The sequence below is a fragment of the Phacochoerus africanus genome, chromosome 9 (genome assembly GCF_016906955.1).
Source record: "Phacochoerus africanus isolate WHEZ1 chromosome 9, ROS_Pafr_v1, whole genome shotgun sequence".
NCBI classification, from domain to species: domain Eukaryota; kingdom Metazoa; phylum Chordata; class Mammalia; order Artiodactyla; family Suidae; genus Phacochoerus; species Phacochoerus africanus.
The window spans coordinates 117698647-117724284 of record NC_062552.1 but is presented as its reverse complement, the minus strand read 5'-3'; the positions used below and the strand labels follow the sequence as shown (position 1 = coordinate 117724284).

At 53.3% G+C, this 25638-nt stretch overlaps 1 protein-coding gene and 1 pseudogene across 3 annotated transcripts in view; one reads left to right on the top strand and one right to left on the bottom strand.

Annotated features, from left to right (window-relative positions):
* Positions 1-25638, top strand: part of PRIMA1 (proline rich membrane anchor 1) — a 65347-nt gene that overhangs the window by 11201 nt on the left and 28508 nt on the right. The gene's annotated exons all lie outside the window — the stretch shown is intronic.
* Positions 21438-21888, bottom strand: LOC125135808 (60S ribosomal protein L23-like; annotated as a pseudogene).

Sequence of the window (25638 nt, the reverse complement as noted above, 5' to 3'; positions counted from 1 at the left end):
AATCATTCAACTAAAGTCCTGGGGCTGACTTTCACTGGACCAGCTTGGGTCACATGTCCATTCTTGGACCAATCACAATGGCTATCAGATGGAATACACTGATTGGTCAGGCCTGGGCCATGTGACCACACTTGGTGTTGAGGTGTATGGATAGAGGTTAAGGGGGTGGTGGCTTCTCAAAGGAAAATCCAGGCAGAGGGGTTCTAACCCACAGATGAGGATGTGGACACTCGGCAGGAGGGCAGTGGCTGTACCCAGCAGCCATGGCGTGCCTGACAGATTAGACCAGTGGCAGAGAATGTGTTTGGTCCTCACTGAGCTCAGCCCAGAACCTTGCATGTGAGTAAACCCAGCAATGTTACACAGAGCTATGGCCACATCCCCAGCTTCTGCCTACCTGTAATCCTGGGGAAGTTGCCTCTCCCAGAGGCCCCAGGGCTTCCCTGTGGTCATTTAGCAGGTGCGCAAGGAGCTCACAGGCCAGTGGCGCATCATCTGTAGGAGGTGTCTGTGCAAGTGTCTTGCCTGCCATCTTTCTGGATACGCTGGCTCCAGGCACATGTCAGCCCTTACTCCTCCAGTCATCAGATGTGCCTGAATCCCTGTGACTCACAAGGGCCCCTCCTTCACTCGTTAAACATTTGCCAAGTGTCTGCTCTGCGTCCAGCCCTGTGTTGGGCACCCTGGAGGCCCCCAGAGGTGCACAGGGACTTGTCCTCATCCGCAGGGCCCAGGTAATGACCAGACTGAGAACACAGCGTAAGAGGCCAAGGCCCTGAGCCTCAGTCAGGATGCTAGTCCTGCTGCTTCCCCTGCAGGATTTTAAGGGGGCTGCTTAACTGCAGCTTGAGTTTTAGGTGTGAGGCTTTCACCCACCAACTCAGTTGACTCCCATGTGAGTGGAAAGTGCTTTTGAAAACTGGACAGGGAGCCACTGCTGCTACTCACTCTGTGAATCTTATTCTGATAAAGGGCAGCCTCTGAGGGCTAGACTTGGGGGAGAAAAAAGTACTTCGGGGAAAGGGCATTTAAGTCCAAAAGGGACAGGAAAGGAGGACCCGGGACAACCTGGGGGAATTCCTGGCAGATCTTGGGTAGGCAGGAGCAGAGGGAGGCCGGACAGGCCATGGACTGGCTGAAGCAGAGGCCCAGAGGCAGGAGCCCCAGGGTCAGGCAGGAGGCGCCTTGCTGGCGGAATGTCTGTCTGCAGGAGTGTGGGCCTCAGCACATGTGTCTGGTGTGGAGACAGAAGGAGGCCGCAGGGAAACCTCTGCACCTTCTCTCATGGACCTATAAATTCTCCCGCAGAAGAAAGGACCAGAAACACTTGCCAGAACTTTGCGGCATCCTCCCCATGGCCCAGCAGGTCTCCCTTTATATCTCGACAGCCCCCGCTGCCGCCCTGCCCCTCAGGGGGACCAGCATGTCCCGGGCTGTCCGGGACTCTCCTGGTTTTAGCCTTGAACGCCCTGCATCCTTGAAGCCCTTTAGTCCTGGGCAAGCCAGGATAGTTGGTCCCCTACTGCCAGGCCACCCTTCTGGCAAAGGCCACATGGTTTTTCAGTTTATTTCTTGTTATGTTTTTGGTGTGCCTGTTTTGTTTTACCATGAAACTTTTTTTTTTGTCTTTTTGCCTTTTCTTGAGCCGCTCCCACGGCATATGGAAGTTCCCAGGCTAGGGGTCTAATCGGAGCTATAGCCACCAGCCTACACCACAGCCACAGCAACTCGGGATCCGAGCCGAGTCTGCAACCTACACCATAGCTCACGGCAAAGCCAGATCCTCAACCCACTGAGCAAGGCCAGGGATCGAACCTGCAACCTCGTGGTTCCTAGTCCACAACGGGAACTCCTGTTTTACCATGAAACTTTCAAGAGCACTGCCCCTCACCCCCTAACTCCATCCTAGAACTTGTTGATCATGCAGGCCTCTCACGCAGACGCAGCTCAGATCCCGTGATGCTGTGGCTGTGGTGTAGGCCGGTGGCTGGAGCTCCGATTTGCCCCCTAGCCTGGGAACCTCTATATGCCGCACCTGCAGCCCTAGAAAGGCAAAAAAAAAAAAAAAAAAACCAACCTTTAATTTAAAAAATAAATAAAAGTGATGTTACACACAGTGGTTCACACCCCCTCTAGATCTGGGGTCCACCCTTCATGAGCTAAGTGACTTGGGCAACATATCCCTAACTGCCTGGGGCCTCAGTTTCCACATCAGTAAAATGGGGCCCATGACAATACTGCTGCATACGGGTGGTTGTGAGAATTTGACGCCGTTAACCCAGTGCAGAGCCTGGAACCCAGGTAACACTAAGTGGCAGCTAATAAGTAATACTACTTTATGAAGGTAGTCCTAGTAATAATAGTAACAGGTCCCTGATTTTCGGGTTGGGTGTTGCTTAAACATGGTTCTGGCCCCTCTCTGCCGAGAAAGGAGCATCTGGTTAGAAACTCAAGAAGGATGCTTTAAGGATATGTAGACGCCCCTAGCTGTTCGACAGAAAGAACAGGGTTCCCGAGAATTCCGCCTACGTGCCGTCAGGGGCAGCCCTCCCCAGGCTCCCCAGCATCAGCCGGAGTCCCCAGGTGAGGGTTTTCTGGGAGGCGTGGGCAGGGGTGAACCCTGGCAAAGCTAAGGAAGAGGCCGTGCTGGAGAGCCTGATGGAAAAGGCCACGGCCGCCCCCAGAGCTCAGGACCCGGCCGCCTTTGTAAATGTTAGCAGCCGTGGCCCACTCGTCCCCGCGTGTGACTCAGACGCGGTGGCCGCGGAAGGAGACATGTGCCAGCCCTGAAGGAAGAGCACGCACACCCCCTCCGAGAGACCTGCTTCTGAGGCTGATGGGGCCAAAAATAGCTGTGGCAGAACAGAGGCGTGAGCCTGCGTTCCCGTACCGCCTGTCTTTAAGGAGCTCAAAGCCCGGAGATGGATTCGATTTCTTGCATTTCTTTTATTCTTAGAAAACCCAGAAGAGAGGTTGACCCCCCAGCGGTCACACAGCAGTGGTGGAGCCAGGAATGGGCACACCCCGATCCCCTCCCATGTGCCAAGAGTCATGTTTTAACCGAGAGAAACAAAGGGGACTGTGGAAGTTCTAGAAGCATTTTTTTTTTTTTTTTTTTTACTCACCCAGCACACGAGGAGAAGAGTATTGTCCCCAGCGCGGAGGCTGAAGCCCTCTGTTCCCTTTGCCCACTTAACCCTCATATACCCCTTTGTGGGAGCCATATCAGCCCTGATTTCTCTGAGGGGCCTGGGGCTCAGAGAGGGTGCCTGTCCTGTCGCAGGCTGCCCAGCTGGGAAGGAGCGGAAGCCAATTCCAGTGGCCTACTTCCTGCTCCATCTGCCACTCGACGCCCCCTCTCCCCCCGCTGAGAGCTTCAGGGGTCCCCTTTCCTTTCCTTAATTGGGTCTTGCTCCTTCCTGCCTCTTATTTGTATCAGTCCTCGTGTCTCAGGCTCTCGCAAAGTCCTTAACCTCAACTCAGGCACATCTGAGCTCAAATTTCCTCCAGGAAAACCTTCCCTGAGGTCCAGCGGGCTTTCGCTGTTCCCTGACCTGGTTTCCTACAGCTATGGAATCAGTCACCCCAAAAGTTAGTGGTTCAAAAAACAATACAAGGAGGCGTTCCCTTCATGGCTCAGCGGTTAATGAACCCAACTAGGACTCATGAGGACACGGATTTCATCCCTGGCCTCGCTCCATGGGTTAAGGATCTGGCATTGCTGTGGCTGTGGTGTAGGCCGGCAGCTGCAGCTCCGATTACACCCCTAGCCTGGGATCCTCCATGTGCCACGAGTGCGGCCCTAAAAAGACAAAACAAAAAACATATGCTGCAAAGGGAATTAAAATCACAAGTTCTGACAGCGGTGTCTGGGTGGTCATTAGAGGGCAGGAGGTGACACTGCAGCTGAGAACTGATTGCAGGGAGGTTGTGGGCAAGGAGGATCCGGGTAAGAGTGTTCGCAGTAGAGAGAATGCCTCGGGCTCAGGGTGGCTGCTGGCTGCTGGGCTGCATAAGACAGGAGGAGGCGAGGCCCAGAGGGAGGGCCTGGGAGGTTGGGGTTTTATCTCCAGTGTAGCTAGAAGCTTCTAGAAGGTTTTGAACAGGGGATGTTGGAGGGTGGTGTGGCCTCATTTATACTTTACGGAGACCAGCTCCCAGTGAGGAGGCCATCACTTTGGTCCAGGTGAGAGGTGGCGGGGGGAGTTGGGAAGCCAGTGAGGTGGCCTGGACGGGGGGAGGGGCAGGGGTGGTGGTGTCCAGCCCTGGTCTGATTTAAGATGGTTTTGGAGGCGAGGTAATGGCTGTGGGTGTAGAGAGGGAAGGGAAGCCAGAATGCTCACAGATTCGGTGGAATGGACATCACTCACAGTGGTCCCTCCTCTTGGTCCTCTTGGATGGGACCTCAGCAACGGGATAACGAAGCAGATTCAGGTGGTGCCGGGAAGGGGTGGGCATGTGACCAGGGACTCTGGGCATCACACATAGGCCATGTCCCTTGGAACATTTCATGGTTCATGGACCATGTTGATGCCAAGCTGACCTTCCCTGTCACCGTGATTTGGACCTTGGGATGCTGGATAGTCACTGTTTACAGGAGGTGGGATTTCTGTCCTGTTATCTTTAAGCCACTTGCCTGGTCTGTGAGTAGGAGGCCCTGGAGGCAGGGCCTGGCTCTGGCTCTTACCTGCTGCTGTGTGCTGGTGTGCTGGTCACTCAACCTCTCTGAGCTTCCCTTTCCTCCTCTGCAAAAGGGGAAGCGTGGGGCCATCCTCCGAAGGCTGTTATGGGAGCCTGAGTAACATGTGGGCCTGGCCCAGCACCGGCTACATCCCCACTCCCAGTAAAGGGCTCTCTTGTCAGGATAATCCTCGCTTGAGCAAATCTCTTATGCAGTTCGGTCTCAGTTCCCGCATCCATAAAAAGGGCTGGGTCTTCCCTGCCTTCCGCTTGACACTGAGCATTACACACATGTGAGCGTGATCTTTGTGCCTGGCCTAGAGCATCCGAGGCCCATAAGCGCTTTCATCATTGCTGGCTTCTTTTTAAAAGTGACTTGATTGTTTTAAGAACTGAATTTCCCTTTTCCCTTTCAATACATGGAGTTATTTGTCTTCTGTTTATTTGCTCGTACCCAGCAAATAAAAGATTACAAACTGATGAGGACTTCACTCCACCAACCTATATTGTGATTTATTGAACAAACGTTTGCCAAGAGGTTGAGCCGTGGTGGGTGCGGGGGCTGCCGAGAAGAGCTGTGCACAGCCTGTCCTCCGGGAGCCTGCCTCTGGCTGGATGCTGGAGCCCTGCTGCTGTAGAAACTGCCTCTAGGGAGCTGATTCTCGCATGAATCAAGGTTGAGCCCCTCGGCTATAACCAGAGGCCTGAGGCAGGAAGGGATCTGTGCCATCAAAGAGGAAGAAGTGAGGGTGAATCTTGGGGCCAAAAGGTCCGTGAGATGTGCACACAGGGAGTGAGCTCCTGGTACCTCGATAAACCCAGAAATGGGGCCAAGCTGGTTCCCACCCTCCAGGAAGTCAGACTCTTGTGAGGAGTCTGGACTCAACCTGGAGGTAAAAACAGGGGAACAGGGAGTTCCTGTCGTGGCACAGTGGAAACAAATCCAACTAGGAACCATGAGGCTGTGGGTTCGATCCCTGGCCTCGCTCCTGGGTTAAGGATCCGACGTTGCTGTGAGCTGTGGTGTAGGTTGCAGATGCAGTTTGGATCCCGCGTTGCTGTGGCTGTGGCATAGGCTGGTGGCTACAGCTCCAATTCGACTCCTAGCCTGGGAACCTCCATATGCCGTGGGAAGCAGCCCTAGAAAAGGCAAAAAGACAAAAAAATAATAAAAAATAGGGAAACACACATCTTGGTAAGAGCACACATCCAAGCTGACGTGGGCTTCCTGGGGGCTGTCCATTCACATAGCATAAAATTACTCTTGTAACCATTTTAAAATATACAATGTGTGGTGGTGGTTGTTTGAAGTATAAGTGGCTTTTAGTATATACATGATGCTGTGTCGCCATCACCACTATCCAGTTCCAGAGCATTTTCATGGCCCCCAAAGAAACCCCAGACCTCCCAATACCATGCGCTTCTGGGCCATGGCAACCGCAAATCTATTTCCTGTCTCTGGCTTTGCTGTTCTGGACACTTCACACACACACCTGCGTGTTCTGGGGTGCTCTGAACCTCAGTGTCCGCATCTCTGGCTGGGGCTGAAGCCTCCTCCCTCAGTGTTATTGTGGGTGGGATTCAGAAGGCGTGGGTAGAGTCTGCCACCGCCTGGCATGGGGCAGAGAGGGTGTGGCCCCATAGTGAAGGGAGTCCTGCTGGGTGGGACATGATCCTGGCTAAAGGGCTCCACCTGTAGCATTGGGCTAGAGGGCTGGTTCTGGCCCCCTGTAACTCTGGCCTCATGGGGACCTCATTTTCCTCACAAGGCTGTTGGGAGCGTCACACGTGTTTGAAGGTGACGGTGCTTAGAAGAGTGCGGTGACGCTGTCACACTTGGCACCTCCTATTATTACAGATGCCCCACTGGTGTCTGGGTCAGAGCCTATTACATTTCTGGTCCCATCCCTGAAGATGGGGGCTGTTGATTGTCCCCAGAGACAGCTCAGAGCTTGACATGGGAAGCGCACGCTGAGTGTTTGAATCTCCGAGTGCACCCGTAACTAAATAAGAGAGACAGACACTAAATGGTCCAAGACAAAGGGGTCGAGATGGGACCGACCGTCTTTTTTTAAGAGTCTGCCCTTTGCCAGGGAGCATCTGGAACCATTTCTTATTTGGGGCTCTACGCGGGTGGGGGGGTTGATTTCCCCCAGGCAGAGATCCAGTGCTGGAGGGTGGAAGCCCAGCCGGCGAGCCCAGGAAGGACGCCAGCAGCACCTGCTACAGGCTGTCACCTTCTTCCACTGTGATGGCCACGGGTGACCTCGCCCCCGGTCGGTCAGATGCAGATGGGTCAACCTCTTCTAGCCAGGCGTCCGCACCTCTCTTTAAAACCGTCAAGAAGGCACATCAGCAGTCAGTCGAGGTTGTCCTTTCTTAAGGATACCTAATTTATAGTTTCAAGAGCTGTCAATCACTCACCGGATGTTCTTACTCAACATAGATGCAGCCAGCGCTCAGCTGAGGTCACCTTCTGAGGAGGATGCAGTGGATAGGACAGGGCAAACCTGGGAAGCTTCAAAGAGGGAAGATTGGAGTTCTGGGGTTTTTGTTGTTGTTGTTTTTTAACGTGGAGTTGGGGCTGCCTGTGGACAGCCAGGGAAGCAGACCACACAGGAGTTGGAGGCTAAACAAAGCATGAAGTGTCCCCAAGTAGTGGGTCCCCTGGGTGGAGAAGGTCTGTCCCAGAGCAGGTGTCTTGCAAAAGGGGCTGTCTGAGTTGAGAGGGGAGTGATTCTCCAGGCCGGGGCTGGGCGGGCTCCCTGCAGAGGGACCCACAGGGGCAGAGGATGGGAAGCCTCGAAGAGCCAATCCCTCCCAGGATTGGAAGTGATGGGAGGACTTGGGGGGGCAGCGTGGCCAAGCCTGACGTTGTGTGGAGCCCTGGAGGGCCTGACTGCAGAGCTGCCACCACAGCTGCCTTTATTCCGCCCTGGGGGAGGCAGAGGCGGGGGCAAAATGGAAGGAGGCTGAAGGCAGAGGGCAGGGAGGAGGTTCGGGCCAGGCAGTGGGCTGTGGGCAGCGGGCCACCAGAATCTTCAGGACTCAGTGACCAGTTGCTGTCCGGTGAGGGAAAAGGAAAGCTGTGTGACAGTATCTGCTCAGATTCCCCTTGGGGAGGCAGGACATGGGGAGAAAGAGGGATGGCCTCAGAGTTCCAGGCATTGTCCCGTGGCATTGGTGGTGGCACTTGTCCCGTGGCATTGGAGGTGGCACGGGACAGAGGGGGAGGCGGCCCGCTGATGGATCTGGAGTTGAGGGCAGAGGCCTGAGCTGGTCCTCAGGAGGGGGTGGGAGCATCAGGGGCAGTGGTGCTGAAGCCATGGGAGCTCCGTCACCCTGGGAGAGCGCGTGGAGGTTCGGGAGAAGGAGGAGACCCAGGAGAGGTGAGCCGGGAGGGGCGAGGGGCCGAGGGCTGGGGCGAGCTCCCGTGATTCATAACTAGGCACTGGTACCCACCCTCCTGTATCCATTTACCTGCTCCTCCAGAGTGGAGAAGAATGAAGGAGAGGGAAGCTGAAGAACTGAAACAAAGGCATGTCTCTCCCTTAGTCGCTGTTGGAAGTCAGGTGGCGATAAAGCTAGTGTAATCCAGGGAAGCTTCAGGGAGGAGGCGAGCCCACTGTGCCCACCTGGAAGGTGGAGAGAGGTATGCTTGGCCTCGGGAAGGTGACCTGACCTTCCGGAGTGGGAGAGGACACAAGCTAGGAAGGGGAGCCGGTGTGCATGTGACTGGGAGCTTCCCAACTGAAAGACCTGGGCAGCGTGGTCACAGGCTGGTGGCTGATGGGGGTTCAGAGGCAGAGTCCCTGGGACGCTAGGAGCTGAGGCTGGAGGAGGTGATGGCAGGGCTTCCCTCGTTCAAACATTTCTTGAGCGTTTCTGTGTTCCAGGAGCTTGGACTATACTGTGGAAGAAAGCAGCTGCAAAGCTGACATTCTGGCAGGGGGACGAGAGAGCAGAAAACCATAAGCCTGACAAACCCGTGAGCCGTAGAATGTGCTAGAATGTAAGGGCTGTGGGGGGAAAAGAAACTTGAGCAAGCTGGGGTCGGGCCACTTGGCATCTGGAAGGGAAGATGGACTTGGAGCCGTGACTTGGAGGTGAGGGAGCCAGGCTTGATGGTACCTGGGGAGACGGTCCCTGGTTGAGAGGCCAGCCGGGCTGAGGCTGGGGTGGGACCCGCCTGGGGTGGTTGAGGAGAAGCCAGGGCCCGGCGTGGCTGGAGGGGAGTTGAGGGCGATGGTGAGAGATGAGAAAGTGCAGAGGCAGATGGAGTGGAGGCTGATGGGCCCCCTGCGAGGGCGTCACCCGCACTTGCTATCAAGTGGGGGCCGTGCAGGACTTAGGACGCCATCTGCCTCCCCCCATAGGATGGCTCTGGCTGCTGTGTTGAGACTAGACCAGACGGTGGGGGTCAGGGCAGAAGCAGGGAGACCTAGGAGGCTGTTGCAGTCACCCCAGTGACGGGGGAGGACCTCTGGAACCACGTGGCACCAGTGAGACGAGGAGATGGTCAGTTTCCGGATGGGGACCTCTCGCATTTCTGAATAAGCCAGGTTCCAACAGGGGGTGTCCTGGGGGGTGGGGACTGGGAGCAGAGAGGGGTGGCTGGACCCTGCAGAGGCTCCGAGGTGAAAAGTGCCAGTGGGGACTGCCAGGGAGCATCCTTGGAGATGCCGGGGCTGGGCCTGTCCTGGAGGCAGCCTTTAGATTCCAGTCACAGGCAGCCCCTCCATGAAGCTCCGATTCCAGCAAGGCTCTGATGAAGCGCTTTGCAAGTGGGCTGGTATTGGTGGAATTAAAAGGGAGAAATGATTTACGCGCCTGCCAGGTGGGGAAGGAATGCCCCCATCCCATGCTTCCACATCTGATGCCCGAGTCCTTCATCATGGCCATAGCGCTGTGATGGGCCACACAGCCTGGGTCTGCCCGCCCCCACCAGCATCCTCCAGGGCCTCAGGACTGGCATTTCCAAAGCTGCCTCTTGGCCTCCATCCTGGGGCCCAGACCTGGCCCAGGGCAGAGGCTTATTCTTCCACAATATCATGGGAAGTTGTTACTGTGGATACAGAGAGTAGAACTCTGCAAGAAACGTGGTGATGGTTGTTCTGAAATGAATCAATGCTCACGAATGAAAAGAATAGTAAAGAGGCTAAATTTACTCAGAAGCAAGAAGCCACTTTTTTTTTTTTTTTAACGGAAGTATAGCTGAAGTGCAATGGTATATACGTTGCAGATGCTCCATATAGGGATTCTCAACTTTTAAAGATTATATTCCATTTATAGTTATTATACACTAGCGGTTATATTAGTCCTCATGTTGCACTGTACAGCTTTATAGCTTATTTTATACATAATAGTTTGTCCTCGGAGTTCCCGTCGTGGCGCAGTGGTTAACGAATCCGACTAGGAACCATGAGGTTGCGGGTTCGGTCCCTGCCCTTGCTCAGTGGGTTAAGGATCCGGCGTTGCTGTGAGCTGTGGTGTAGGTTGCAGACGCGGCTCGGATCCCGAGTTGCTGTGGTTCTGGTGTGGGCCGGTGGCTACAGCTCCCATTCGACCCCTAGCCTGGGAACCTCCATATGCTGCAGGAGCAGCCCAAGAAATGGCAAAAAGACCAAAAAAAAAAAAAAAAAAGTTTGTCCTCTTGATCTCCTACCCCTGTCTTGCCCCCCCGCCCCCGACTGATAACACTAGTTTATTCTCTGTGTCTGTGAGTCTGCTTCTTGTTTGTTATATTTACTAGTTTTATTTTTTAGATTCCATATATAAGTGATCTCATACAGTATTTTTTTTTCTGTCTGACTTATTTCACTTAGCCTAATGCCCGCTGAATCCATTCATGTTGCTATAAATGGCAAAATTTCATTGTTTTTTACAACTGAGTAGTATTCTCTCATGTATATATAGCATATCTTCTTTATCCCTTCACCTGGTGATGACACTTAGGTTGCTTCCATAGCTTGGCAATTATAAATAAGGTGCTCTGAATATTGGGGTGCATATATCTTATTGAATTTGTATTTGTGGTTTTTTGGGATGTATCCTCAGGAGTGGAATTGCTGGATCATATACGGTAGTTCTATTTTTAGTTTTTTGAGAAACTGCCATCAAGAAGTTACTTTTGGTTACTGCTTTAAAAAAAAAAAAAAAAAAGAGCCCTACAACCCAAAACCCTTCTGACTTTGTTAGTCAAGAACCCAATGAAGCTAGTGTCCCGATGCCCAGTGGGAGATCATGGCAAGTGCTTAAGAGGTCTGCTTACTCACCCACTCACTCACTCACTCATTCATTCAACAAACATCTGCTGAACTCTTGCTCTGGGCTGGATGCTCTGGCAGGAGCTAGGGATGTGAGGCTATCGTGGTGATTACAGGGCAGAAATGGTGGCCGTGGAGAGGGCCCTCCCTGGGACAGAGTAGCCAGGGTAGGCTTCTCTGAGCTGATATCTGAAGGAAGAGAAGGAACTAGCCTTGTAAAGAATAGAGAAGCGCGTTCTAGGTGGAGGGAACAGCATGGACAAAGGCCCTGTGGTGGGAACAACTCTCGGGTTGTGCTGGACGTGGTGGTCAAGGGAGAGAGCGGTTTAAAATGGTGTTAAGGAGGGTTATACCAAGTCGCGCAGGGCCTCGTGAACCATAGCTTACACGCTGCATGGCTGGATTGTTGCCAGGTGCCATGGGAAATCATTCAGGAAGCTTGGATCAGGAAGGGGCTCCAACGGATTTACTTTTGAAGATGGTCCTCAATGGCCGAGTGGAGAATGGGCTGGAGGGGCAAGAGAGTTGGAGGGCAGGGCAGCCAGGAAACCACAGCTATTGGCCAAGGGGAGGGAGAGGTGGGCAGACAGACAGAGCCCAGTTGCCGTTTGGAGAGAGAGCCAGCAGGAGGTGTGGAGAAGGGCAAGGAGGGAAAGAAAGGAATCCAAGGGAGGAGATTCGAAGGTGATGCCAACCAGTGTCTGCCAAGAGTTTGGTGGCCCCGGGACCTTCAGCTGAGCGAGTGTGCTGATTCACTCAGCTAATTTGTACTGAATACTTCCTATATACATACTGGGTGCTGGGTTGAGCAGCGCAGAGATAAATAGTCCTGGAAGGGCTCACCGGACAGAGGAGGGTGCTAAAAAGCAGTCATCCGGTGCATAATGCCACGGATGCAGAGTGCTGCAGGGCACAGAGGCAGGAGCTCGGAGCCATCAGAGGTGGCTGCTTGGAGGCGGTGGCGTGGAACTGCGACAGAGAGCAGTCAGGATTCAGGGGGTTTTTGTTCTTTTTATTTTTATATTTTTAAAAATTACGTCTTTATTGTGACTAACTTCTGTCTGAGATCTCGTATCTCCTTTGATTATAAAGGCAGGCCATAAACCTCAGCAGTATTAGCAGTTTCTGAGACTTTGTCATTCATAGAAATTAAGGAGAGTTTCTCATCACATTACAGTTCCTTGCAAGCATCTCAAAAGAGGGTTTATACTCAGCATCCTTTCAAAATTCTGGCAGTTATTATGCTACATATTGTTGATAGTGAAATAGGAAGCGCCATCGATGGTATTACACACTCACTTAAAGATTTTCTTTTCTTTTTCAGGGCCGCACTGGCAGCAAATGGAGGTTCGCAGGCCAGGGGTTGAATCAGAGCTACACCACAGCCACAGCCACGCCAGATCCGAGCCATGTCTGCAACCTACACCACAGCTCACAGCAACGCTGGATCCTTAACCCACTGGGCAAGGCCAGGGATCGAACCTGCGTCCTCATGGATGCTAGTCAGATTCATTTCTGCTGAGCCACACTAGGAACACCCTTAAAGATAGTCTTATAACTGTATCTCAGTATAACTGATTTCCTTTATAATCCTCTGTATTTCACTTTACACATTGAAAAACATTATTCTGAGAAGGGATCGGAATCTCCACGAGATGGTCCAAGGGGCCTTGCCACAAAAATGGTTAAGAAACTGCCATAAACCCAGGGCTTGGAGTCAGAGGAAGGGAGGCTTTTTCAGGGAGCAGTTCGGATGTTGAAGAGCAGATGCGGGGCGGGTATGAGAGTTAATGGGAGAGGCGCTCAGGGTGAAAGGTGGGGAGTCGGGGACCTGAGCGTGGTCCCACTTGGTGGGAGCGTTTGATATGGGGGAGTCGGTGACAGGAGTGGGCGCTGTCTCAGGTGGACCTGCTGAGGAGTTTGGGTGTGATTCTGGAAGAGTTAAAGCTTTGGAGCAGCTGCATGAAGCCGGCCTGCTGGTGTTTGAAGCCTGTTAAGCTCACAGAGCTGGGGAGGAGGCCGAGCCCACTGCACATCTGTGGCTCTGCGTTTGGTCCCGGGCCATGGCAACCACCTTTTTCTAAGATCATACCAAGATGCTGGCTTCGTTTGTTCCCCTGTGCAGCCTAGTTTGTGTAGGCTTGATCTGTGCTGCTTCTCTGCCCCATTCCTCTGTCTAAACATGATCAGCTGGCGAAGTGGGTGGGATCTGTGAGCCCTGCAGCGTGGCCTTCCTTCAGTGTCTCAGGACTGTCTGGGACCTGACAGTGGCAGCTGGGCCACCCTCTGCCCTTTGGCCTCTGGAAAAAGAACCCAGGAAAGATTCAGGCTGTCTCGGGCCAGCCTATCTGGGAGGCTTACAGACTGTGATGGTCATACTGGGGCCTCGGTCAACATTCAGAGCCAGTGGGACAGCAAGGCCTTCTCTTGGTGACTCCTCTTCCAGGAAGGCCTCCCTGCTTCCAGGTCTGGAGCTTGGGATGGTGAATGGGTTGCTCTGGCTGGCTCGTTGGGCTGCCTGGGGCAGAGCTCCTTTTGCCCTTTCTCGCTCGGCCAGGAGAATGGCAGGGCTTAAGATTCTAAACGCTGACTGTGCGATACTCAGAGTATTTGGATTCTTTGTGACAAGCAAGTTTACCTTTTCCCCTCCCCTTGCAAGTCCTTTCCCTCCTACTCCAAGTTCATACTTTTCCAAAAGTTCAGATGAATCTTCCCTGCCCAACACACACACAGACACACAGACACACACAGACACACACACACATAAAGAGGCAGGCAGTGGCCCACCCTGTTTCGCTCTCTTTCTCGTCCCTCTCTCACCTTGAGCTGACTTTGATCCAACCTGCGGTTCTCAATCAGGGGTAGAAACAGCCCCTTAGACTCCATTTAGAAACGTGGGCAGTTCCTGTTTTGGCTGCCACAGTGACCTGGGGGTGGGGACGAAGGCTACTGGCATTTGATGGTCAGAAGCCAGGGATGCAGGGAACAGTTGACGCAACAAAGTCCCTCCCCATAATACTACGAGGGACCCTGCTGAGAAATTGCTTAGCCATCAAGCCTTGTTTTGAAGCAGCCAGACTTTCAGTCCTATCCCGGGGTCCCCGAGGAGAGTTACTTCTTTCCATTTTTGGAAAACTCAGCGACCCGCACGGCTGCGGTGGAAGACAGGAGCTGTCTCTTTCAGTGGTTCTGTTTCCCTCTGGATGGCGGCTTGAGGCGAGTCCACCTTCATTTATCCACCGTTTAGGAAACACCTTTCCAACCTCAGGGAGAGGTGGGGAAGGCAAGACCCGGCCGGGTCCTCAGAGAGCTTATGGTTACGTTGCCGAGTGACTCTGCTCAGGTCTGCTCCAACTCACAGTCCCCTGGGGGGCAGAGGATGGGGCCACTCCACCCCGGTGTTGCCCCCCACACCCCCCAAGCTGCGCTGCAGGTCTCTGCTCACTCGCAGACACTCTGTGGTTTTGTGCTGCACGTCGGACAGGCCCCAGGACGCCCGTGGTGGCTGCTGGCATTCTGATTGGCTGGAGGACAGGGCTCTGGGTGTCCATCGGCAGGACTTTTGTCCCCCAGGCTTCCTGTGCTGTTAGATGAAATCGAACTTGGGCACATGGTCTTACGCAGTCAGGGACTCCCACTGGGCTGCGTCTTCACAGACGGCGTGTTTTTCCTGACTTTGGTTGTCATCTTGTCTTACATGGGGTGTCCTGGGCTCAGGTGTGCGTTATGCTTGAAGGAGGATCTCAGGAGGAAGCAGGAGGGAAGTGAGGGACCTGGAAGGGAAGGAGCTGATCCAGGGTATGGTTTCGGGGAGCTGGAGGCATGGGCGGCTCCAAAGAGGAAGCGAGGCCAGGCCTCGTATGCCTCTGAATCAGGGAGTCCTTGACCACCGTTGGCCCCAGGGACCACCTCCTGCTTTCCCCTTAGAAGCTCAGAGCAGCTCCTTCAAGCGAGGTCCCCAGCAACAGACTCTCAGTTGCTATAAAGACCTACCCAATTTTGTCTTCTCCCTTTGAGATTTTTGAAGGTTTCCATGAAGGTCTCCCCATTTTTGCTTCTTTCATCCCCTCTGCCCCCCATTTCCACTGGGCTTCTGTTCCCACCAAGACAGAGCCCAGTGCCCCAAAGTGCCAGGCTCACCTTAGAGACTCGGAGAGCTTGGAGGGCTGTGCATGGGGGGGACCCGTCATGGCCCTGGCCCTAGGCCCCCCTCCCTCGGACCCCACCCCCAGGCCAGAACCCTGCATTCCTTCAGAGTCAGAAATACACGAAGGATTTTTGTCTCATCTCTGAGAACATTCTGGGCCTTATAACTGGCAAAGCAGTTTATCTCCCTGCTCAACTCTGAGATGCTTTCCAGGGACCCCCTAAACTTTGAGGGATGACCAGCTCTGAGGTTTCCATCACCAAACGGAGACACGGCAGGAGACAGGCGGGTGGGCCTGAGATGTGGTCGCTGTCGTTTATCAAGCGCTGCTGTCTCGGCGGTGCAGCCATTAAGTAATACCACTAATTCCTTTCTTGCTCCCCCCTTTTTTTTAAACGCACATCCCACAGCTCTTTTATCCTCCCTCGGAAGTTATCCCACTCTGTGCTGCCTCTGGCACTGCCCAGGAAGTTTCTAGATTCTTTCTTACAAGGGTTTGAAACTGCGTGGCCAGAATGGGGAGCAAGGTTGAGCAAAGACGGTGGTAAAAAGATGTTTTATTTATTTTTTTTTTCTACATTGGGTAAGAAACTTTTGACAGGTATCAAATAGGAGAGTCACAGGATCTGGGGTACATTTTATAAGGAAAATTCTGGCAGCTGTGCGGGGATGGATGAGGGGAAGAGAGAGACCAGGTAGGAGCCGTAGGGGGGCCGTGAGGGCAGGAAGTCCAGGAGGCCAAGTCGAAGGGAGAACTGACTAGACTTGGAGGATTGAATGGAGGGAGGGGTGGGGGGCATGCAGGAAAGACCCCCAAGTTTCCGAATTGAGCAGCTGGGTGAGTGGGTGAAGGAGGAGGAGGAGACGGGGTGGGGGTGGGGGCGAAATGTGATGATCTGGGTTTGGGATGTGGACAATCTGAGCTGGCCTGCAGCCCACCAGGTGGAGATCCTGAGTCAGGAGCCTGGGGAAGATGCTGGGGCTTAGACCGTAAACGTGGGTGTAGTCGGCGGCGGGCTGGGGTTTGAAACCCTGGGACAAGATAGATCTGCTGGGGGGCAGGTGTGGCGAGAGACAGGTAAGAAGCCGCGACGGCGTCACTATCCCCCCCCCCACGCCCCGCCCCCTGGAAGGATGGGAACACCTGCCACGTCCTCCCAGACCCCATCCAGTGCTCAAAAAGAGAAAGAAACAATATTGAATAATCGAAGATACTTCACATTTTTTAAATCCTGATTTCTGCATTCTCTTAACCATCAGCATCTTGCAATGCGGTTGAACGGGAGTGTGAGCAAGGCCCAGAGTGGAGTCCTCAAGGTGACAAGGAGACTGTGGGGCCGGAGAGGGGAGGAAAGGAGAGAAGGTGGCTACAGGTGGCAGGAAGGACCTTAGTGGGGGCAGCGTGGCCTGGAGGGACTGGAGTGGTCTCTGTTCTCGGGGAAGCTTGATGGCCCTTCCCTGCGTCCTAGGAAATCTGCAGTAACTGCCCCTTCCTCATTGCTGTGCTTAGGTTGGCTGGGGGGCGGGGGAGGGGAATGCTCAGGTGGCCTTGGGGTAGATTTGGGGCAGGAGCCAAGGCCACAGGAGCCCCTGGTGTCTGGTTTGCCACGTCTCCATCTCACAGAAGTACGGACAAGGCTCCGCTTCCCGTTTCTGAAACTTGGGACTGGCTGTGTTTTGGAAATCAGAACGCTTCGGGCTTTAGAAAAGCCGTGTCCCGTGTACAATGTGGTTTAAGGTGCACTCCCAGGCGGCCCAGCACCCCGATACTATGTCTGTCGTGAAATGTGTGACCCTTCCCATGAATTGAGGCAATCAAAACCCTCAAGAAACCCACTTCCCCACAGCTCAGGTTTGGCTGCCAAATTAGTTTTGGCACCAAGTGACAGAGTTGAGGTCCCACATGTGAAAAAACAGTGTCTTCTGAACTGGTTAGATGAGTTATGGTACATCCATACTGTGGCACTCCGTTCAGCAATTTTTCAAAAAGGCAGCTCTGTTCATACAGATGTGAACGCCATGCCAAAATACATTCAGTGGAATGTATATTATGTCTGATAGCATCCCCGGTGGGTATGGGAGGCTGTCTGGTCTGTTCAGGCTGCTATAATGGAATAGACTGGGTGGCTTATAAACAGGAATTTAATGCTCACAGTTGCAGAGGCTGGAAGTCCAAGATCAAGTTGCTGGTAGATCTGGTGTTTGGTGAGAGCCCCTTTCCTGGTTCATAGAAGGTGCCTTCTTGCTCTGTCTTCACAGGACAGAGGGGGCAAGAGAGCTTTCTGAGGTCTCTTTTATGAGGGCACTAATCCCATTCATGAGGGCCCCACCCTCATGTCCTAATCACCTCTCCGAGGCCCCACCTTTTAATACTACCACCTTGTGGGTTAGGAGTCTGACATGGAAATTTGAGAGGCATGCTGACACACCGTCCATAAAGGATGGGCCCAATTGGGATGTGTCTAAACGCAGTAGACCTGCTGTCTCAAAGGACACAGAAGAAATGGGTTACAGTAGCCTCTCCCTTAGGCCTCCATTTCCTCTCACTGACCAGTGTCTGGATGTCTCAAAAACCTTCAGGGTTATTGATCATATGATCATATTGGTCATATTTTAAGTTCAGGAGATTCCCTAAAATTGGGGGATGTCAGCATCAGAAGAGCTTTTGAGATGCCACCTCATTCCCAGGTGAGGGGGCTGAGTCACCGTGGGCCTCTGCCCAGGGCCTTGGCCGCCATGGCCTTGGCTTGTGGTAACTTAGGTTTTCTGAAGCAGGTGGACACAGCTGGTTCCCGAGGCCTCGCCCTGTCTGTCTGAGGCAGCTTCCCCTGGAGGCCCCATTAATGTCCCTGTCAAGGGCAGATGATGGGACAGTTGATTACGGTAACCTGTGTGGTCAGCTGTCATGAAGAATAAAGAACAGGCAGCAGTGTCCTTTCTTGAGGGGCTCAGCGGCCATTGGATCTTGGAACAATGTGTCCAGAGAGCTTGCGGCTGTAAGAAATTACAGAGGGGAGAGTTCATCCTGAATGTCATGAAAAGTTACTCCCTCACCTCTCCCTTGCTGAGAATGTTCCATTTTCCATCACTCCTGGGGTCCGGGGTGGGCATGAAGCAAGCTTTAGTTTCCTGGGTCTGGTGCATTTCCCATGGACTCTTTGGTTGAGAAAGTCCTGCCCTCCACCCTTAAGAGGAGTTAAGTGAAGGGCTGGAGAAGGCTGGGCACATGGCCAGCGACCTGCTCGTGGAAACCATGGGTCTGATGAGGTCAAGCACCCCCCAGGCAATGTTCCAGTCTGTTCTTCCAGCCACGCCAAGGCGCCTTGCTACTAAAATCCAGTATCGGTGGTCTTTGCCTGATTTGCAATAGAATGTGGTAGAAGGAAGATGGACTTTGTCATCAGATGGTCCTAGAATCCTAGCTTCTCTGTTGGCCTCTCCTCACTGAGCTTCTGTAACTGGAGACAGTGACACCCACATCTCCTGACGGGTCAGGAGGCCGTAATCAGATGATATACACATGCGCAGTGTGGCTTGACAAGCATTTGGCAAAGAAGGGGCTGGTATTATTGTTTGTATTTTTATTAAGCTCCTGGAACTTTTTTTTTTCCTTTTGTTCTACCCAGGTATGTGGAGGGTTTCCTGCCTTTTTTTGACGATTTAAGGTCTTCTGCCACCGTTCAGTAGATGTTCTATATGTAGTTTTTTGGGTTTTTTTTTTTTTTTGTGTGTGTGTGTGTGTGTGTCTTTGTGGGAGATGGTGAGCGCCACGTCTTACTCCTCTGCCATCTTGATCCTGCCTTTGAACTTTTTTGGATGACATAAAGTATTCCTCCATAAAATTTGCTGAAACCTTAGGCCTTTGCTCATCTGCCAGAAGACGACAAGCAAGAAACACTAGGGATGTCTTAGAAACAGCCTGGCAGGTCCAGTCCAGAGGTCTCGCCTTGTGGGTGAATGTAGGCAATAGTGGCCATGACTTTGGGTAGATGGCGATCCGACACATCTGTGAGATGAGCACGTTGTTCCAAGTTCTGCTTGTGGGAGGTAACGCATCCTGGGCTTTGGCCTCCTGCCCTCGGGCTTGGAGCTACTCCGCCCAGAAAAAGGACAGAGAAACGGTGCTTTGCTGTGCCTTCCATTCTTCAAGGAGTCCTGTTTGAAAAGAGGGTGTTGTCATCTGTTCAGTGAGGCAACGGGTGGTCTCTGGTAGGTTTTGAGAAGAACCACTGCTGTGGGCTTCACCCCACGCCACACCCCTTCCCCCACCCCTCACCCTGCCCCTGGCCGGGGAAGATGAGGAAGTTCTGCCAGGAGGGGGGGCGGTCAGTGTATGTCCCCTTCTTCCCCCAGTAAAAAACAAGACAATAGGAGCAGTGCCTCTTCCCCAGTCCCAATTTCAGTCACCCTTGCCAGCAATCAGAGAAGGCCAAAGGCCACCGCTTCCTGGAAGAGAGGCTGGCCTGTCCCCTGCTCCTCCGGACAGTGAATGGGCTCCTTGTTCTCCGATTTAGAATGAACTGGGCTGTGGGTGGCAGAGGTGCATTGTCTCCTGCCTTGGCAGAGAGAATTATGGATGCTTCGGGAAATAATGCCTGCGCCTCCTCTTGGACACTGTTATGGGCAGTTCCGCTGCACGGCCTCTCAGTGGCTGGGGGTCACCGTGGAGGCAGTTGGCTTGGGATCTCAGGTTCCAGCTGGAAGGCCGTCAGGCCTAACTCCTTTCGGCAGTGGGATCGGGGTGGTGCCCTCTGGGAGCCCGGTCAGGGCTGTGCTGTTGGCCGTGACCGTGTTGGAGGCATCTGTATCTGCACCAAGTGGAGGAGCCAGGAAAGAGCCCTGGAGGCCTTCCAGCCCCCTGATTTTCAAACAGGAGACTTTGTTCCCTGGGGAACACTCGGTCATCACAATAGAGAGGGGTGCTCCTGGCAGCAGGGGGGCAGAGGCGGGCACCTAGAGCGTCCAGTGCCCAGGACAGCGCCTACAGCAAAGAATGATGTAGCCCTCAATGTCAGAAGGGCTGAGACCAAGGAACCCTGCTCTATGCCAAGGTCACCACTCCGTCTAGCAGCTGGGCATTTGAAGTCCAGATGGAGGAAGTGACTTTCAGAAGTTCCAGGGGTTTCCAAGCAACGCCGCCAGGTTGTGTGGCCTAAATCTTTAGAATGGGCTGCTTGTCCGGAAAGAGAACAAAAGTCCCAGGCGGGAGCCATTTGCCAAGTTGAGACTCTGTCCCGTGTCATCATGCCCCATCCTTCAGACAGGCTGACATCACAGAAGTGGTCCCCGGGCAGTGTGAGAGGGTTCTCATGGGTCATGGACTTGGCCCCGGTAGTGAAACACTGCACGCTGCTCACCACGGAGGGCAGAGCCACTGTTTCATTATCTCAGCATCGCAGTGACCACATTCTAGGTCACAAGAGTTCCCCTCACCAAGCCATGTGTTCTTAAGAGTGCACCTGCCAGGCGTGAGTGTTAGAGTGTGCCCAGCACACTTAATGGCTCATCAGAGAGCTGAATTGGTGGGCCTCCCTGCTGCTCTCATTGTTCTGGAATCTCCCAGCAGCAGCAAAAGGGGCTTTACAGCTCAGAAGCTGCCGCACTGTCACTCCACCAGCAGCTCTGTGACTATGCCTCTTTGGCCCTTAAGGGCCCTCAGTTCCTTACCTAAAAAAAAAAAAAAAATGGTGCTCAGGAGTTCCCACCGCAGCACAGCAGAAACAATCCAACTAGGAACCATGAGGAGGCGGGTTCAATCCCTGGCCTTGCTCAGTGGGTTAAGGATCCGGCGTTGTTCTGAGTTGTGGTGTTGGTTGCAGACGTGGCTTGGATCCTGTGTTGCTGTGGCTATGGTGTAGGCTGGCAGCTGTAGCTCCGATTGGACCCCAGCCTGGGAACCTCCGTATGCCGTGGGTGTGGCCCTAAAAAAAAAAAAAAAGTGGTGCTCATAATTCCGGCCTTGGCCTTTGCGGAGGGAAGGGATAGAGTAAACAAATCTGAAGGGACAAGTGCTTTGAAGATAGCCCCTTCGGCATACTGTGGCTGTCTTCTTTTGCTCTCTATGAGGCATGGAACCACTCTTGGCTGCCTTTTTGGAAAGCGAAGCTCACCTCACCTCTCATCACCCTGGACCAGAGCCATCCTGGAAACGCACTGTGATGACATAAGCTCTCTGCCCCTGTGCTGCCCAGGGTGGCGGCCACCGCTCCGCGGGGCCCTTGAGTACTTAAAATATGCCAGGACCCATGAGGAACTGAATTTTCCATTTTATTTAATCAATTTAAATGTATTTTATTTTATTTCATTTTATTTTTTACCTAGAGCCATTTTTATTTACTTTTTACAAATGCACTGAAGAATCATGAAATGCTACCAGCATTGGATGCAATTCTGGGCCACAAGTCTGCACATTCCTTTGATGGCAGAACCTTTCATCTCACCTTTATTATTTACTATGACCCCTGCATTATCTTCAAAATATAGAAACACTCCATCTTTTCTCCGGTATGACTTTCATTGTCGAATTACCACTGCTGGATGTACCTTCTCTCTGAGCTCTGGTTTCCCTTTCTTGACTGTGGCCATCACCATGTCACCCACACCAGCAGCAGGAAGTCTATTCAATCGTCCCTTGATCCCCTTCACAGAAATGGTATAGAGGTTTTTGACTCCCGTGTTATCAGCACAGTTGATCACTGCTCCAACCGGAAGACCCAAGGAAATCCGGAACTTAGCACCAGAGGACCCACCACGTCCTCGCTTCGACATCTTGATGGCCCGACAAGGACGAAAAGGAAGTAACTATTTTATTTTTTTACTCTTTTGTTTTTTACAACTGCACCAGAGGCATATGGAAGGGGTCGAATCGGAGCTACAGCTGCCGGTCTACACCGCAGCTCACGGCAACGCTGGATCCTTCACCCACTGAACAGGTCCAGGGGTATAACTCGCATCCTCATGGATACTAGTTGGGTTTGTTACCCCTGAGCCACCACAGGAACTCCCGTAATTAATTTAAATTTAGGTAGTCACATGCAACTAGTGGCTACTCTATCAGAGCACATCCAAGGACCGTTGGTATGGGTTCCTTTTCTCCCTACGACTATGGTTTTGTCCCAAAGCCACAGACATTGCAGGTTCTTCCTTTTTTAATGAAGACCAACTGAGCAGCCGTGATCTTTTTCAGCTGTGTCCCTGTCCCTTTGTAGTGACAACCTGAACAAAAATCATTCTTGGGTTAATCTGACAGGGACCTTTTAAGCAAGACTTAAGCTCCATCCAGAGAAGTGGCAAAGGGTGGTTCTGGGAAGGAATCATCCAGAACATCGAGAGTGCGCATGAATCTCTCTGGGATGTGACTTCATCTATTTGGTGTGTTAGAAGACAAGCCACGAGCTTTCAGCACCGCGGTGACCTCATGTCTGGGCTCCTGACATGGAACCTGTCCTCAGAGCTGGAGATGAGGATCCTTATTCCCGGGGGGGGGGGGGGGGACTGGAAGGCGGCAGAGGAGGTGGGACAGGGACGGGGAGGAGGCCAAGTGAGAGTCCAGGAGGCCTGAGCCTGATCCCGCCAGAAGCTCTGGAGGACTAGTGATGCCTTTACTGTCGTCCACAAGGCAGGGGCTGACTGTTGCACCTGGCCCTGGTCGAAGACACTCTGGGCTTTGGGGGAGTAAATTCCCAGGCTCTCCACCTGTGCCTGGCCACCCAGCAGCCCCGGGGGGAGTCTTCTAAAAGAAGTGTAGGTGCCCAGGAAAGTCAGGGTAGCTGCATGTCCCCTGCACCCCAGCCCTGGTAGGAAGCAGATCCCACCTGGTACCACACATTTTCACGGCCAGGTCTGGGCGGAGCAGCTGCAGCAGCTTATGTCCAAATGCCCAGCAAACAAAAAGACCCCAAGATGCACGCAGAGAGGCCAGTCAGGGGTGGGGGGGATGGAGGGACAGAGGGGTGAGCTGCTCTCTAGCTCTCTTTGAGCTCCCTCTCGCCTTCGTCTTTCTCTCTCTCTCTCTCTCTCTCTCTCTCTCTCTCTCTCTCTCTCTCTCTCGTGCGTGCGCGTGCCGCGCGCGCGCGCGTGTGTGTGTGTGTGTGTGTGTGTGTTTGGCCACAACCGCAGCATGTGGAAGTTCCCGGGCCAGGGATCGAACCAGAGCCGTAATTGTGACCTGTGTCGCAGCGTCAGCAATGCCAGATCTCAGCCCGATGCGCCATACAGGAACTTCCTCTCTTGCTCTCTTGTGTGTTTAAAACCAGAGCAGCAATGGAACAGAGCTGCCTGTGCCGCTGCTAAGATGAGGGTCAGCCTTTCATCAGATTGGGAGCCAGAAAGAGTCTTGGAGCCAGACACCCAAGGAATCAACCTGTTCCATTGAAGGACAGTTAGTGTAGGTGGCTCCTGGGGGCATCCGTCCTAAATCTGCAGTAGACCTGATGTGAAGACCCACTGAATGCTCCCCATCAACCCTCCAGGGAGTGTGGTCACCCCAGCAATAGACTGCTTCAAAGGTGTGGTGTGGCCAAGCCAAGACTCAGTGTTAAAACTCCCAGACAGAAGAGAGCCCCCTGTCACATGTCTAGACACCTCCCACCAGGGCACTGGTGTGATGTCTGGAGAAAGAAAAAAGAGAAAGAATTACTTGTAAAATGCAAATTTGGAGAATAATTTCAGGGGACTGTCAGATCAATTTTCCAAGCTTGTCTAAGAATCTCAGGTGAAGACCACCCCACATTAGGGAGCGGTAGACATGCTTTTTCTATAAAAGGCCAGAGAGCTAATGGCTTAGGCTTTGCAGCCTGTACAGTCTCTTCTGCAGCTGCTCGACTCTGCCGATGCAGCAATGCAGGGGGAAAGCAGCCTTGACAATATGTAAACAGATGGGTGTGTCTGCGTTTTAATAAAACTTTATTGACAAAAGCAGGTGGTGGGCCAGATTTGGCCCGGGGGCCAGAGTTTGTCCACCACGGGTCTGAGTTGATCCTGAACCACTCTTCACAGCTGTTTAGATGGAGCAGATCATATCTGACCAGGCAGTCATGAGACCCTGTCATTTCAGTGCCCTCTGGCAGGGAGAATGTGATCCAGCACGTTCTGAGCATCACCTGGTCTCTGGGACTCTGCTGGCATTTAACATATGCCATCAGGAGCCTGTCCCCATCCCAAGGTCATGAGCCTGTTCTCAGTCAACTTACGTTGGCTCTTGGTGTTCAGGGAATTCTTACTTTTTGTTTTGTCGTTTCCTGCTGTGTGTAGCTAAGGCACATGTGCAGTTAAGTATGTCAGTGAGAACTCAAGAGTGCACTTGGCTGGCGATGACTGGATTCGCGTCCATTCTCCAGCAGACTCCATCACGGGGGCCCGGGCCCTGGCGGGTTCCGCTGGCCTTCATCTCCTCGGCACCTGGCACTTAGGCTCTTAGCAGATATGTGTTGAGCCAATGAGTGACGTTGCGCTTGAATGCTGGGGAGTCTAGGGCACTAAGGCTGGGCTCCAGTGGTCCCCCAGGGCTTGCCCCCTGTGACACTGTCTCATCACTCACTCTGCACAGCGGTGCTTCTGCAGCCTGGGGTGGGAAGCGAAGGCTTGGCAGCTCTGGGGGGGCCCAGGGTGCAGAGAAGTGGTGGGCAGCAGCTCCTAAGAGAACGGTGCTGCTGAGTACAAGTCTCGGCCTTGAGGGGCCTCACAAAGAGGCTGTTTGGGCAAAGAACAAGGGGAGACGTGTTTTGCAGTCACCACCAGAAGCATAATGCATTGCACTAGGCAGCGGCCTGCTGTTCTCAGCTCCTGCCCGGGCCTCCAACAGCCCTCGCCCTGGCATCAGGCAGTGCCACGACTGCCCCCATGGCAGAGCCTCCAGTGCAATTCATCATCTTTCTTTCCTAATTAGGCACAGGAATGATGGAGACGATTATTAATAATGTATCAGGTGGTTTTTTTTTTTTTTTTTAATGCTCCCCCTCAGAAGCTGAGCCTGAGAACCGTGTCCTTTATGATAAGCAGTCACAGTGCCACCACACTGGGCTCCATGCCCGGGACGCCAGGCAGGAAAAATGAATCAGAGGAGTGAGTGTCCCCTGGAGCTCAGGCAAGTGGCCGGGACTCACAGATGGAAGGGCCCTGAGCCCCTCACCAGGGCTTCAGCGGGGAGGGCTCAGAAGAAGCTTGGGGCACCCGTGCCCGCTCCCTGTCCCTTCCCTTGCTGGCCTCTGCCAGCCCCAGTAGGACCTTTCCATAGGGTTGTCCCTTGCCCCAGCCCTGTAGGACTCCACCACAATGTCACCTCCTCAAAGAATCTTCCCCCAAACCCCAGGTGACACCGATTTCCTATTTCCACAACTGGCATTGTCCCCGCCCCCAGATTTGCTGGCTGGCTTATTTTTTGTTTGTGTAGCGATTAGGGGTTGGCCCTTTTGTGGGTTCCAATCCCAGCTCCGCCACCCACCCGAGTGAAGTCAGGCACCATCACACGACCGTTTTGTGTGCCTCTGTCTCTGCCTCTGGTCCAGCACCACCTCCACTCTCCGAGTGCCCTGCACTCACTTCATC